This window comes from Xenopus tropicalis, chromosome 7 (genome assembly GCF_000004195.4).
Source record: "Xenopus tropicalis strain Nigerian chromosome 7, UCB_Xtro_10.0, whole genome shotgun sequence".
Lineage (NCBI taxonomy): Eukaryota > Metazoa > Chordata > Amphibia > Anura > Pipidae > Xenopus > Xenopus tropicalis.
This window is the reverse complement of record NC_030683.2, coordinates 16,102,937-16,117,596: the sequence shown is the minus strand read 5'-3', so window position 1 is coordinate 16,117,596 and position 14,660 is coordinate 16,102,937. Positions and strand designations below refer to the sequence as shown.

The 14,660-nt window shown below is 41.7% G+C and overlaps 1 protein-coding gene across 2 annotated transcripts in view; it reads right to left on the bottom strand.

Moving 5' to 3' along the window:
- The window catches only part of phyhipl (phytanoyl-CoA 2-hydroxylase interacting protein-like), a 75,462-nt gene that overhangs the window by 26,002 nt on the left and 34,800 nt on the right, over positions 1-14,660 (bottom strand). The window lies entirely within an intron of this gene.

The following is a 14,660-nucleotide window of genomic DNA, read 5'->3' as shown; positions in this document are numbered from 1 at the left end:
ATCCCCTGCCTAGCCAGCCTATTCCCCTGCCGCATTTGCCCGTTCCCCTGCCGCATTTGCCCGTTCCCCTGCCGCGTTTGCCCGTTCCCCTGCCGCGTTTGCCCGTTCCCCTGCCGCGTTTGCCCGTTCCCCTGCCGCGTTTGCCCATTCCCCTGCCTAGCCCACCTATTTCCCTGCCTCAAAGTGACGACACTCCCCAACCCAACCTAAAGGCCACACTAATAGCAAAAAAGTGCCAACCCCTAGAGGAGGGTAACCACTCGAGCTAATAAAGCAGCACATTGATGTCCTGGCCTCCTCTGCAAGTGTTCACTCAGCCTCCTGATTGGTTGGTCATTTCTGCATAGAAAATCCCAGGGCCACATATATAAATATACTGAGGAATGTGATATATTCCAGTGACAACAGAAAACATTAAACAGAAATACATTTAAATGTAAAGCAAAAGTCCTCAAAATATCACTCCTCTTTCTCAGGATATTTTTCTGCCCCTTTCTCCCCCCCCCTCCCCCTTTGTAAAACAAATATCACGTTGCAAACTGTCCGTGTGAATTGGCTCATAAGATACCATCAGTTTCACTTTCATCCTCTCTCAATCAGCCTGACAGGCATGGAAATCAGGATACAGAACCACCTGCAGCCGCTGTAATTACGCCTTGATTTTATTCATGGGCCGCCAGCAATTTGCTTCCTCCCTTCCTCTGGCGTTTCCTAAAATAAAGACATTTACTATTTTGTGCGTCGTATGAGGGAAAGTAATATCCTACCAAATCATTTCGGACACCACGACGCTGGTAAAAAAAAAAATAAATAAATGGTGGTTTCATACACTGAACTGAATTGCATATTTGCTTCAATGGGATAGTCGTTCTGCCATAATACGTAGGCATAAGGCAAACAGGGGATATTGCTAGCAAGGGGGAAGGAAACTGCTTCTATTATTATTATAACATATAGGACGTATGTTAAAGGGTAAGTGATACCTCTTATTGGCTAATTTAGTAGATTATTCAATGAGAGCATTTGGAGCAATTTAAGGAATCTCTTCATGCCCAAAAAAGTACCTTAATTGGCCCAAAAGTTCTTATTTTATACTAAATGAGAGAATAAAAGGTATCGCTCACTTTTGGCCTGTGGCTGTTATGGTACAACACTGTTATTATATTAAAGGAAAACTATACCCCCAGAATTAATATTTGACCAACAGATATATCATATTAAGTGACCTGTTAAATAATCTCACCAAACTGGAATATATATATCAGTAAATATTGCCCTTTTATATCCTTTCCCTTGAGCCGCCATTTAGTGATGGGCTGAGTACTCCCTCAGAGATCAGCTGACGGGAAGTGATGCAGCTCTAACTGTAAAAGGAAGTAGTGTGGGAGCAAAAGGCAGAACTCTGCCCATTCATTGGCCGATGGGGCCTAGCATGTATGTGTGCCTTGGCTTGTTTGTGTGCCCTGTGAATCCTATGATCCCAGGAGGCGGCCCTTAGTACTTAAAATGGCAATTTTCTATTTAGGATTACCCAATGGCACATACTAATAAAGTATATTTTTATGAAAATGGTTTATTTATGTTATTTATGTTTTGAGCTAATATATTTTTTAGAGAAACCTGAATTGTTTAGGGGTATTGTTTCCCTTTAAAGTGGCTATATACTCGATTGGCAGTCATGGTGCATTATGGCGGGTTCTCCTCTGGCACTGGAGGAAGCAGCATGTGTGGCATTAGCCATAAGGCGCCATTTTTCTTGTCTCTGAGGAGGAGGCTATTTCCTTGCAGAATGAGAGCACCACATTGCTATGCAGCCAACATCTGAGAGACTTCCCCATACGCCTCCATGGTCCTAACATTAAAGAGAGTCCTAAATTAGGGATTCCAAAGGTGGCGGCACCGAGTTAGACTGGGTAGGTCCAGGGTGGAGAGGCCCAAGGTGTAATTAGCCATGGCTTAAAGTATTCTCCCAGGGATATAGGCTGTGGTGCCACTACATACCCACAGAACCTGTCAATTAAGCCTGCAATTGTAGCTCTCACGTTGCCACAGCTAGCTGTATCTGGGCCACGCTGGGGATGGGCAACCTTTCTTTTTACAGCTCAAAACACAAGCAATATGTTACTTGATACGATTAAAGCAAAACAAGAGAAGCCAATAGGACTCAGTCATTAATGTCTGCAGACTCAGTGAGCCAAGTGCAATATCGAGCACAGTTGCCATGTTTTTTTTCCCACAATGCAAGTGTTATTGCGGCCAGTGCTTGAAGCATCTGTGCTGCCCCTGATTCAACTGCGTCTGATTTGCCAAAATGGATTCAATTGCGCGTGCATTTGTTGCTAATCGGGTGCAGTTGCACCAAAGTCTGCCTGACATTTCCAGTATATATATATATATATAAATATATATTATAAGCACCAGAGGCCCTGTGCCTAGGATGGCAGCTTTAGGGGGGTACAGGGTGACCTTAAGCAGTGAAGTGACGTCCCTTTTGCATCTGAAGGGGTGTATTTAGGGGCCAGTACATAGGGTGGCATCGGACCTAAATACTGCCCTGCTCCAGGGTTCCCCTGCTTCATAGGCACAACAGCACCTGATTCGAAATGGAAAGCAGGAAGGACTGAGCAGCACCGAGCGCAACTATACAGAAGTACAAGGAGCACATTTTGACACCAGTACCTTCATAAAAGTGTCTGACTAGGCCGACGGGGAACCGGGAAAGAAATGGTGGGCACCGCTGGCCGGGTACTCCCCAGAGCCACCAGTCTCCCTCCCCCTGATGTGCTGAAGGTAAGTTTAAATTATGCACGCTCTGGGGAGCGGGTTGGATGGGTAGTGGGGGCCCTTGGGGGTGCAGGGGCTCCTGAGGCAGCAGCCCCAGTAGGCCCTGCAAACCTCCCCCCCATCAAGTCCGACCCTGTGTGCAGTAATCTATACAAATACAATTTAAACCAGGGAAAGCTCTCAGGGGCTGCTGGGAGTTGTAGTGAAACAGTGGCAATAGGTCCAATTGCAAATCTGATTCCCCCGAGCCATGCCGGCCCTAACGATGGCCCTGTATTTAACTAACCCTCTCTGCCCGACGCTTAACTACAACTCCCAGATGTACCCAAAGTTGAAGTTCATCAAACAGCTGGAGCTCTTTATAATGCTAGTATATCCTTGCACCATATGGTCATTATATTCCTAGAAACCCTACCATTCCAACCTTGTCTGTGTCCGGTGTCACTCTATTCTCTCCCCGTCACCCCGACCCAAATCCCATTCAGCAACATGAATTACATTCCCTTTAACATTTCAGGAAATCTGTGACTCATGCAGTTAAATAGCCGCCGGGCAAACAGATTTTGCTTCTTTCCTGTTGTTTAAAGCAAGATGGGTTTATCCCGTAAATAGACTCTAATCCTACACATTCAACTGTCGGTTTCATTAATCCTAAAATCTTTGCAACTCCGACGATTGAGCCCCGGATTATTATGTTGTTTATGCACCCCCCCCCCATCTGGATTTATCCGAGATTGTTGGAGCAGTTATATGCATGAATGAATGCTGCATTGTATGCAGGGCTGTATTTGACACCCTCCTGCCCACCAACAGATGCTAAATCTTACTTTGGGTTACTATGCAACCCATGCAGGAGTAACTGGCACCTGAGGCAATACTACCACCCTTTAGCCTGGCCCCTGCCCGCTTGCATACCCTACTAACCCAGCTCATTACTGGGGATAAGGGGATAAACCTCTTCATCTGTCAAAGGAAAATGATGTCCCTCCTTGAATGTTCTGTTGTTTGTCACCCTTGGGGGCTTTTAATAGACTAATAGGTTAAGTGGGCCCCAGTCTTTGCTTTGATCTGTTGTTCAGTATACAGTATGATTGATGCCCCTGCCGGGCATACAGGAAGCTACAGCATAACTATACTTATAGGATAAACCTGTTCAGCCCCCCATCTACTGCTTTGGGCAACCCCTGTGTAACAACCCCATTGTTTTGGAACCATTACTATAAGTGACTGCTATAACAGCGCCTCTAGTGGCCATATTAGTCACAGCAAAGGGCTATCCCTCCCATTCTCTCATTTGTGTTTGCAATGTCTGCAAAAATATGCCCTTTATATGATGCACCTTGTTTAAGATTAACACCTTAATATCCCAGGCATGGGTGCACAGAAGGGATCTAACCCTCATTATTTCAATTATTTGCTGTTTTATATTGGCAAGGCCAAATGCAAAATATGTGTCAAGAGGTGTGCAAATATAAGTATAGATGTATCCTGCTTCCCTGTAGGAGTCATTCGCCAGCAATAAATAAATACTGATTAGACAGGGCCCCACACCCTTTGGGGCCCTTTTTATATAAAGTAAGGCTGCCCAACCTATGGCCCTATAGCAACACTATATAACATATTAAAGGAGTGATTCATGTTATAGAATGGGCTATTATTAGCAACTGTTTAATTAGTCTTCATTTTATATTTTTTATCGTTTTTAAATTATTTGCTTTTCTCTTTAGACCTTTTTTAGCTTTCAATTGGGGGTCACTGACCCCCAGCAGCCAAAAAGCTATTGCTCTGTGAGCCTACAATTTTATTGTTATTGTTACTTTTTATTACTATTCTTTCTAATTAGGCCCTCCACTATTCATATCCCTGTCTCTCTTTAAAACCATTGCCTTGTTGCTAGGCTAACTTGGACCCTAGCAACCAGAATGCAGCTGAAATTGCAAACTGGAGAGCTGCTGAACAAAAACCTAATTCATTCAAGAAACACAAATAATAAAAATGAAGACCAATTGCAAATTCTCAGAAAAGCACTTTCTATATCATACAAAATTGAAAGGTGAACTACACTTTTAAACTATGCTTTTTTATAGGGAAAATATCTTTCTGTTTTATTTCTTATATTAGTCATTAATAACTATTTCCTTCTGTATTAATAACCCTGATACCTGTATTTCTCCTAAATGCTGCAGTTTTATCTGGGGGTGATTTCCCCTTTACGTTTCTGAACTCCCATTTGTTAGAGCGAGAGTTATTCGAATGACTGAACGGTTGCCAGGCAACCACAATATATGTCAGTTCTCAGCTGAAATAACCTATAATGGGGGGCGGCCTTCCCCATTGAAAGTTAAAAGGTGAAGCGCTTAGTAATTAGTCACGCTCCCTGGGCACGGGGAAAGTTCTAGGAATTCCTCTATCTACCAAAATAACATTTTCATTTGATACATAAACAGAGATATTATTTAGAAATGGAGTTTTAGGTTAATATAATTTTTCTATACATGTTTAATAAAAACATTTTTAATTTTTAAATACATAGATCAGTGATTTCTAGGTTTGTTATTAGTTCATTGTACTTTTATCACCATCCCTCCATGTGAATCCGGCAGCCAAGGGCTCTGCTCACCCCAAACTAGGGTTGCTACCTGCCCAGTATAGACTGGTCTAGGCAGTAAACTTGTAATGGCCTATAAATCCCTTCCTTCTATGACCCTCTCAGCTGCCAATCACCCTTAATAACTATGGGCCCACCTCTGCTCCGCCCATTTTACTGCCAGTTTACCAGCCCCACCCACCTTTCCCAACCCAGCCTGACCATTTGCCTAACCCTTTTATATTTCCACCTTTTGCGGTAGCTAACTCTGGGCAGGGGGGCGGAGCGTGACGGTACTGGGTGGGACAGTGACATCACATGGGTGGGACTATGAATCCGCCGATGGCCACATAAATCTCAAGGAGTCCTGTCTGGTTTTCCCGAATTGAAGAAACCGGTCAGTATGTTTTGACCCAGACAGCCTTTCCGAAAACCGGCATGTCCCAGTGAAAACTGTTCCACCCCCCCACCCCGAATGCCAGTATTACTCACAGAAAAAGGTTGCAACCCTACCCCAAAGTGTCACCCTGTGTAGGTGCTTCTATACAGCTCACAGCCTAAGCCACTGGGGGGGTCCAAAGATGGGTGAGGCTCAGCCTGATGGCCCCATATAACGTTTATCTACAGTAACAGCCTTAGGCCACTTTTACCTGTTAGGCCCCAGGCCCAATGGGGCCCCACATAGTTGGGAGCCACAGTGATGTATTGGTAAACTGGTGGCACATAACATCTGATGTACTCATCATTAGGGTGGCCACCTCACCCCTTTAATAGCGGCCACATATAGAATCCACATCCTGCACGGCAATTCATTAACGTGCCCTGATGAAAGGTTGGCCGTCTAAGGGGCCCCGACCTGAACATCAAGTCCATTAACAAGTCTACATTAATCCTAAATCTAATTCTTAGATTTTGATACAACAGTGCCCCCTTTTGTCCACATCATCAACAATGAGCAAATTGTAGATTCAAGTCTTACAGGCACGGGACCCATTATCCAAAAAGTTCCAGGGTTTTCCAAGAATTGTATTAATATATACAATGTCCTAGTCTTGGCAACTTTTAGTTTTTGTTATTTTTATTATCTGTCCAGGCCCTCTCCTATTTATCTTAGATTCAAATGAGTGCCCGGTTGCTAGGGTGAATTGGGCTCAAGCAACCGGACAGCTTCTAAAATCTCAAACTGCAGATCTGATGAATAAGAAAGCTAAATAATTCAAAAACTACAGATTTTTTTTAAAAAAAGCAGATCAATTGAAACCTGTCTCAGGATATGATTGTCTAAATATACTAAATCATATACTGATCATACTAAAATTGTAAAGTTCAACTACCCCTCTCCTCCAGCCAGCCCAATATACGACACATTGTTTCAGTACAGAGCAGATAATAAGGACAGACGGACACTGTGTTCAATGCAATTACATTTACAAATATAAACATGTGGAATGAATGACTATTGGGAAGCTGCTTTGAAACTCATTGCCTAAAATTATAGGTTTGGGTTTACTTCCCCTTTAACCTATTCCCTCTTGTTAGTTCTTAACACACAGTACAAGGCATTTTCCCTGTATATACATTATATCGGTTACATTTCAAGCACAAAAGTTGTTTTTGTTTCGTGTTCTCCGCACAAAGCCCTAAATCCCCTCCTAAAACACCCAGTCCCACTGAAAGTGCCGTGTTTCCACTTTGCCGATACAATTTATGCACTTGCCCTTTACAAAGCCATTTACATTTTGATTTTTCATTTCTAGATAAAACCACCCTGAAGTCAAGCACTCGATTCTAAAGATACAAATCTCACAGTGAAGTGTTAGGGCTGCACAATAGGTCTCCAATTCCCCTCGGAGCTTTCCCCATTAGAACAGAATGGTACAAGTGCGTCGGAATAAAAGGTGTTTTTTTCTGCCTGAAATAGTGCAGCCTGGTATGTGAGTAGCTTTATAAATATACAAATTCCTTTATTTGTGAAAAAATGTACCAAAAATCTTTTGTGCTTTATGGCAGGCATACACTCAGGTGCCTCTCTAGACATTAAAGGGGTTGATCACCTTTGAGTTGTACGGTGTATAGACTGCTATACTGAGACAATTTGAAATTGGTCTTCATTTATTATTTGTAGTTTTTTAATTGGTTTAATTTGTATTGTGCAGCTCTTCAGTTTGGAATTTCTGCAGTTATCTGGTTGCTAGGGTCCAATTTACCTTAGTAACCAGGGAGCGGTTTGAGAGAGTGACTGATACATAAATAGTAGAGGGACTGAATAGAAAGATAAGTAATAAAAAGTCACAATAAAATTGCAGCCTCACAGAGCAATAGTTTTTTGGCTGCTGGGGTCAGTGACCCCCCATTTGTAAAGGGGCAGAGGAAAAAGGCAAATAATTAAAAAAACAGAAAAGATTAACTACCCTTTAATCAGGAGTAGTACCCATTTATCTTTACTAGTAGCAGCTTTTCACTGCTACTAAACTCCAGAAAACGCCCGCCATAGACAATACTGAGAATTGCCTCTGCTAAAACACACCTAGAGACAATTATCAGTAAATGATCAGCATTGTCTGTTTCTGTAGCTGTGACAAGTAGCTGCTACTAGTAGCTCTGTGTGTCTTCCCCCTTAAGGTTCAGCTGCCAAAGCTGCTTTGGCACCCAAGGCAAGACTGTCAGTCTACACCAACCCTCATAGGGCAGATAAATCCACAATATATAACATTATCCTTCATTTATATAAACAGGAGTGCTGTACAGAGATTATGCATCATTCCCATCAGTCCCTACCCCAGCGGAGCTTACAGTCTAAGGTCCCCATCACATTACACACATTACAGTCCCTTTCATTAGTAGCCAGTTAACCAACCTGTATACAATTTTATACCTATTATACAGAATACTCAGGCCCTGGGGCTTTTGGGATGAGGGGTCTTTAAGTAATTAAGATGTCTTTAAAAAAAAAAAAAAAGATTTAAACATTGATTTAACTCAATAGGGCTGTTCTGCCCCCAATAAGGGGTAATTATATCTTAGTTGGGATCAAGTACAGGTACTGTTTTATTATTACAGAGAAAAGGGAATCATTTAACCATTAAATAAACCCAATAGGGCTGTTCTGCCCCCAATAAGGGATAATTATATCTTAGTTGGGATCAAGTACAGGTACTGTTTTATTATTACAGAGAAAAGGGAATCATTTAACCATTAAATAAACCCAATAGGGCTGTTCTGCCCCCAATAAGGGGTAATTATATCTTAGTTGGGATCAAGTACAGGTACTGTTTTATTATTACAGAGAAAAGGGAATCATTTAACCATGAAATAAACCCAATAGGGCTGTTCTGCCCCCAATAAGGGGTAATTATATCTTAGTTGGGATCAAGTACAGGTACTGTTTTATTATTACAGAGAAAAGGGAATCATTTAACCATTAAATAAACCCAATAGGGCTGTTCTGCCCCAATAAGGGGTAATTATATCTTAGTTGGGATCAATACAGGTACTGTTTTATTATTATTATTATTATTATTATTATTATTATAGAGAAAAGGGAAATAATTTTTAAAAATCTAAATTATTTGATTAAAATGGAGTCTATGGGGGATGGCCTTTCCATAATTCAGAGCTTTCTGTATAACGGGTTTCTTGATAACGGATCTTATATCTGTATTTGAAAGAGACCAGAGTACCCAGAGGGAACCCATGCCAGCACAGGGAGACTACTGGGAGACTATACAAAGGGTTATAAGATACTGTAAATGCAGTTGCGCTACAAAGGTCGCAATAAACAAATATAATATTCTATATTCAGGCCGCTAGAATATTTGCAGCAGGTTTTGGAGCATTTAAAGCAAGGTCCAAGCTAAAACATTTCCACTCTTACCTGGATTTCGGTGCCCTGCTCTCTTTAGAAGGGTGCGCGACGCAACTAGAACTCTCAGTAGTCATCACTTAGATGAGAATGCCTGAAGTCGCTTCCTACAGGAGACTGGAGATCAGAGGTGCAGCAGCGAGAATATCTGGCTGTGCTACAGACTTGCCGTGACCTGTATCTGCATGCAAATCCCGCCTGAATTCTCATCATTTTCTTTCTAAATGTCATTGTTAAACTGGAGTGCCCGTGCCGCGTTTTATTTTATAGTTATCGTTTCTTTCCAGCTTTTAAATGGGGGTCACTGACCCCGGAAGTCGAAAAACTATTTTATTGTTACTTTGTATTGCTTCTCTTTCTATTCAGGTTTGCTCCTATTTATATTTCTATATTTCTATCATTCAAACAACTGCCTGGTTTCTAAGGTAAATGAGACCCTAGCAACCAGAAATTGGTAAGGCACTAAACAAAAATCTGAATAAATGTAAAACCATTAATAAGAAAAAAATGAAGTTGCTAATTGTCTCAGAATATCAATGTCTACATCATACTAAAAGTCAATTGAAAGCTGAACTACCCATGGCTTATTAATTTGCATTAAGCTTAATAGTACATTTCAATATTTGCACTTGTCCATGCCAAATGCCCCATTGCTTCTGGGACAGACCCCACTTCTACAATGAAGGATGGGCTGGTGTTTCCAAGAAAGACTGTGGCATGAATAAAATGATACTATAAAATTGCTCCCTAGCTCTTTAAAGATGGCCATACACAGGCAGATTTTAGCTGTTGATTCGGGTCTTTCAGACACGACCAATATCTGGTCTAAAATGGGCCAGATGTGGATTATGCCTGCTGTTGCAATTCCATCTTTTGGCCATAGGGCATATCGTTTGCTCCACTTTAGGTGGGCATATTGGGAGAAGATTTGCTCGTTTTGCAACCTCGCCTAATGAGCAGGTCTTACCATTTATGGCCACCTTAAGGAAGTGGCCCAAACTATAAAATAGATGCAAGAATATTCACCAATGGGGCCCAAGGCCTCTTAGCCCTTTAGGGATCATTTACAACTGGGAAGTCAGAGTGCAAAATGCCAAACATTGGCACAATCCGACGTAAGTTGCAGTCCCATCCCAGTCTGAGGTGGTGTTGCACTCATAAGTGCTCTTGCACTGCTGCCCTGGGTCTTGGCAAACCTCCTCTGTGCCTCTGAGTATGCCCTTTAATAATAGTTCCCTACCTTCTTTTCTGCTGATTCCCAGCACTAGTGATGAATGAATATGTCCCGTTTTGCTTTGCCGAAAAGTCTTTGAAACTATAGAGTCAAAAAATTAATGAAAAGCGGGTTTTTACATGATTGCACCTCTTTTGGCACACCAGCATCTATTTTGACACGACTACACCTTTTTTTTATGCAACCATGAATTTTCGCAGCGAAATTCCACAGTAGTTTTGCAAAAAAATTCGCCAATGGCAAAATTTTCATCACTACCCAGCACATACAATATACGTTCAATACTCTGCAACACACGGCTGATTAATAATTCTTTCAGGATAATTACATGGCCTCATAGGAACCTGTAGGCTTTGGTTTACTGCAGTCTATAAGACCCACTGCAACATATGTATTTAGTTAAGCAAATGGCTTCCTTCCTTAACACACAATGACTTCTGAATATTGTATGTTCAGGTTTTTGGCAGTGTGAATAAGGCAAATTGCACTTTCTGTTGGACCTTCCCTATTACCTATTGATATCTTCCTACCTTCTCTTCTGTATTTCGGCTATGGTTCTTTACTTTCCATCGCATCAACTGTGCCACCTGACCTGCTGCTATGTCTTCTTGACTTACTCTACTTACATTATACGGGCACAAGTTTGTGGGCATCCCATTGCCACTGCATCATAAAATGACATTTATAAAGGACATGTAAACCCCCCAGTGAACAGCCTCTTTGAAATCTTTAAATACCCGCCACTCGGGTTGTTAAAAGGGTAATAGTAAGTCTGTAAAATCCCCTTAATCACTTAGGATTCCTTCTCCTCCTGTAACCCACTCCGCCCCCTCCCTTAGGAATTTGCTTTGGCTGTTGGCTACTGAGCATGCTCAGTTCTTCTCAACTCAGGTTACTAAACATGCCCCCTAGTCTAGCAGCCAATGAAGAGATGGAATTGCTGGTTTCTACAGAAACTCTACTCTAGCTGTGCACTCTGCTGAAGAAACATGTTTTTTTCTCCCAACCCTCCTTCCTACTTGGCAACAGTTTAGGGAAGACCCTTTCCTGTTTCAGCCCAATAATTCCCCCCTGTTCATAGCCAGGTCCATACAGAATAGGTTTGCTGAGATGGACTTAGGGATGCACATTTTTGCTATTTTTTTTACCAGCCAGGCCGGGGTTGTTTCCAAAAGGGGTGGGGCCGTGATGCAAGGGGTGGGGCCATGATGCAAGGGGTGGGGCCATGATGCAATTGGGAGGAGACATAATCAAGGCCCCACTAAAAAAAACTTGTGTGACTTCAGGGGCCTAGAAGGGGAAACGGTGGAGCTGGGAAAGGAGATCGGAGGTAGGCAGAGGGTGGATTGGAGGCAGGCCTGGGCAGGTAGTAGTTGTAAATTTGTAATACTGGCCCTGGCCTTGGCTGGGTGGCAACCCTACCTGCACTGAGCCCAGTCCTCAACCCAAGTAAACACTATTGTAATGCCAGGACAGATCCCCAATATAATTGCCTACCTTTTATGTATGAATGGAAGCAAATCCCACCCCATCCAGTGGAAACCTTCCCAGAAGAGTAGAGGCTGTTTTAGACCAACTTTATGTTAATCCCCTTGGTTAGGGGAGATGTTGTTTTTATAGCCAAACCAGAAAATGAATTAATATAAAAAAAAAAATATATAGCCGTAGGCTCAACAATAATTCCAGCAAGGATGGTGAAATAAACTCAAATATAATTCATTTGTTGGAGAGACACGTATCACGATCCCTAACCTGTGCTCTATCGGCTGCCAAGCGCCGGAGGCTGGATGCCCCTGAATTATAGTTTTTAGGAAATGAAACTGTCTGTAATGTAAGATCATTTGTATTCTGGAGAAACGACCCAGAAGCGCCGCCCGTACCCTGCCAACGGTCCATTACCTGAAATCCCTTGCTTCATCACACTTTGCAGCAAATTAATTTCAATAAAACTCAGTGTCATACTGCAGAGATCTGATTATTATCCCCCTGCCTCTTCCACAGACTTGCCTATTAAAACCCACACAGACTTGCTTTTAGTGTATATATAGGAATTTTGATCTCTGTAACATTCTGGCACATTCTATATCTAAATGTTGAGATGGTTGGGCTCTAGGATGCCCAGTACAACAATATATGTATAAATACAAATATACAGAGAATAAATGTTTTGTGAACATACTAAATTACACACTATATGGGCATAGCTTATTTCTACCTCAGCTTTTGTGGTATCTTCCACCTTTATGTTTAAATACAGCAGGAAGAGAAGGAATACACGGACACTAAGCTATACCATCTTTAAGAAAAAAACAAAATGAAGTGTAAACCCTACTTATGTGCCTAAAAGATCAAAGCCAGTAAGTACTAGCTGGGACATAACAAGCTCCATATAGAATAATATGTACACCCTGATAAAAAAGCCAGAATGAGCTACCGTGAAAAATAATGGCCAAAACAATGACCCTACTTGACTGATATCTAAATGGGGCTTGGTCAGATATTGATTAGTAAGGCTAAATAATCTTAATGGCCAAGGACCACATTTGGTCCTCTTATAATAAGACCCCTTCATGATCTGATCGTTGGCCTATCGTTGGCTTCAACCACCATATTCCTGCACTGCTCACTTGTTGCTTGGACATATGGCTTGCAAGACACACAGCAGAAATGACTTGTGGTACATCACTAGGGCTGCCACCTAGAAAAAGTTGGCAACTCTATACATCACAAGTCTGCAAATGTAGTCCCACCATTACTAGGTGCTCTACGTCAGACTAAAGCAAAGCAATATTTATACATTAAAGGGACAGTGTCCATTTAATGTAGAGCACGTGAGTTTTGGGATAATGATATCAGCATCTGAATCAATATATGAGATAACTAGTCATCAATTAGTACCCTCTGGGCACCACTGACTTCACAGATGAGATAACTAGTCATCAATTAGTACCCTCTTGGCACCACTGACTTAATAGATTAGATAACTAGTCTTCAATTAGTACCCTCTTGGCACCACTGACTTCACAGATGAGATAACTAGTCATCAATTAGTACCCTCTTGGCACCACTGACTTCACATATGAGATAACTAGTCATCAATTAGTACCCTCTTGGCACCACTGACTTAATAGATGAGATAACTAGTCTTCAATTAGTACCCTCTGGGCACCACTAATTTAATAGATAAGATAACTAGTCATCAATTAGTACCCTCTGGGCACAACTGACTTAGTACTAGTAGTAGACCTTAAGTGTGTTGGTTCTCCTTCATGGAAGAAGACAACTTTCCAAGCCTGTAAAGCACAATACGAACTGTATAAGAAACATGGCCAAGGTCAGAAGCATCCTTGTCTGGATAATACACTATTATCTATTGATTTTACGTGCCATTAATGAGAATGAATGCATAACATCTTCTCTATGAGCATCAATATAAAAATAGATTTCAGGAGGTGTTTTATAAATAAGTCAGAGAGAGACTCAATGTGGGAGAAATTGGGTAGAATTAATATACTTTTCTTTTTTGGTGTGCCACAATGGGCTTTTTTCATTCTATAGTCAGTATACAGTTTCTTAGCCAATCACTAACATGGAATAGGTCTTGCCATCATGTATAAATGAATGGGTTATAGGCTGGCAGATTATTTGTTGCTAAAAATGAACCTTCCAATTTGGTTTTCCAAATGGACAAAGCATTCAGGGCAGAAGCAAGATGGCGCCACTGTAGGATTCCCAGCATTCTCTCTCCCAGGGCCTGGGGTTGAGCTGTTTACATGAATACAACCTGTTACCTTCTGTGCCCCTGTGATGTTTCTAAGAAAGGAACGCAGTCTTTGCTGTAGGTACGTGCCCAAACACAGGGAAGGAACGCCTCTATTACTAGTAACTGATTGTCACATTCTTTGCAGTTTGTTTGTACATGCAAGGTGTTCTAATACCAAGTATTCAGGTAGGAAACATTAATGTCAGATGCTTCCCACCTGCAGCCACACCTGGCATTGTTGCTTCTGCACCAGACAAATGTGTTATTAAAATATTATACAAAGCAATTCTCACCCACAATTATTTATGTACCATGTGTCAACAACTGGCTTTGCTTTCCCAATTCAGAAGCAAAACTGGAGTATATGATGCCCATCTTCCTTCTTATACAGTAGCCTGCCAGTAGGCCTTAGGCCAAGGATGTGACACTT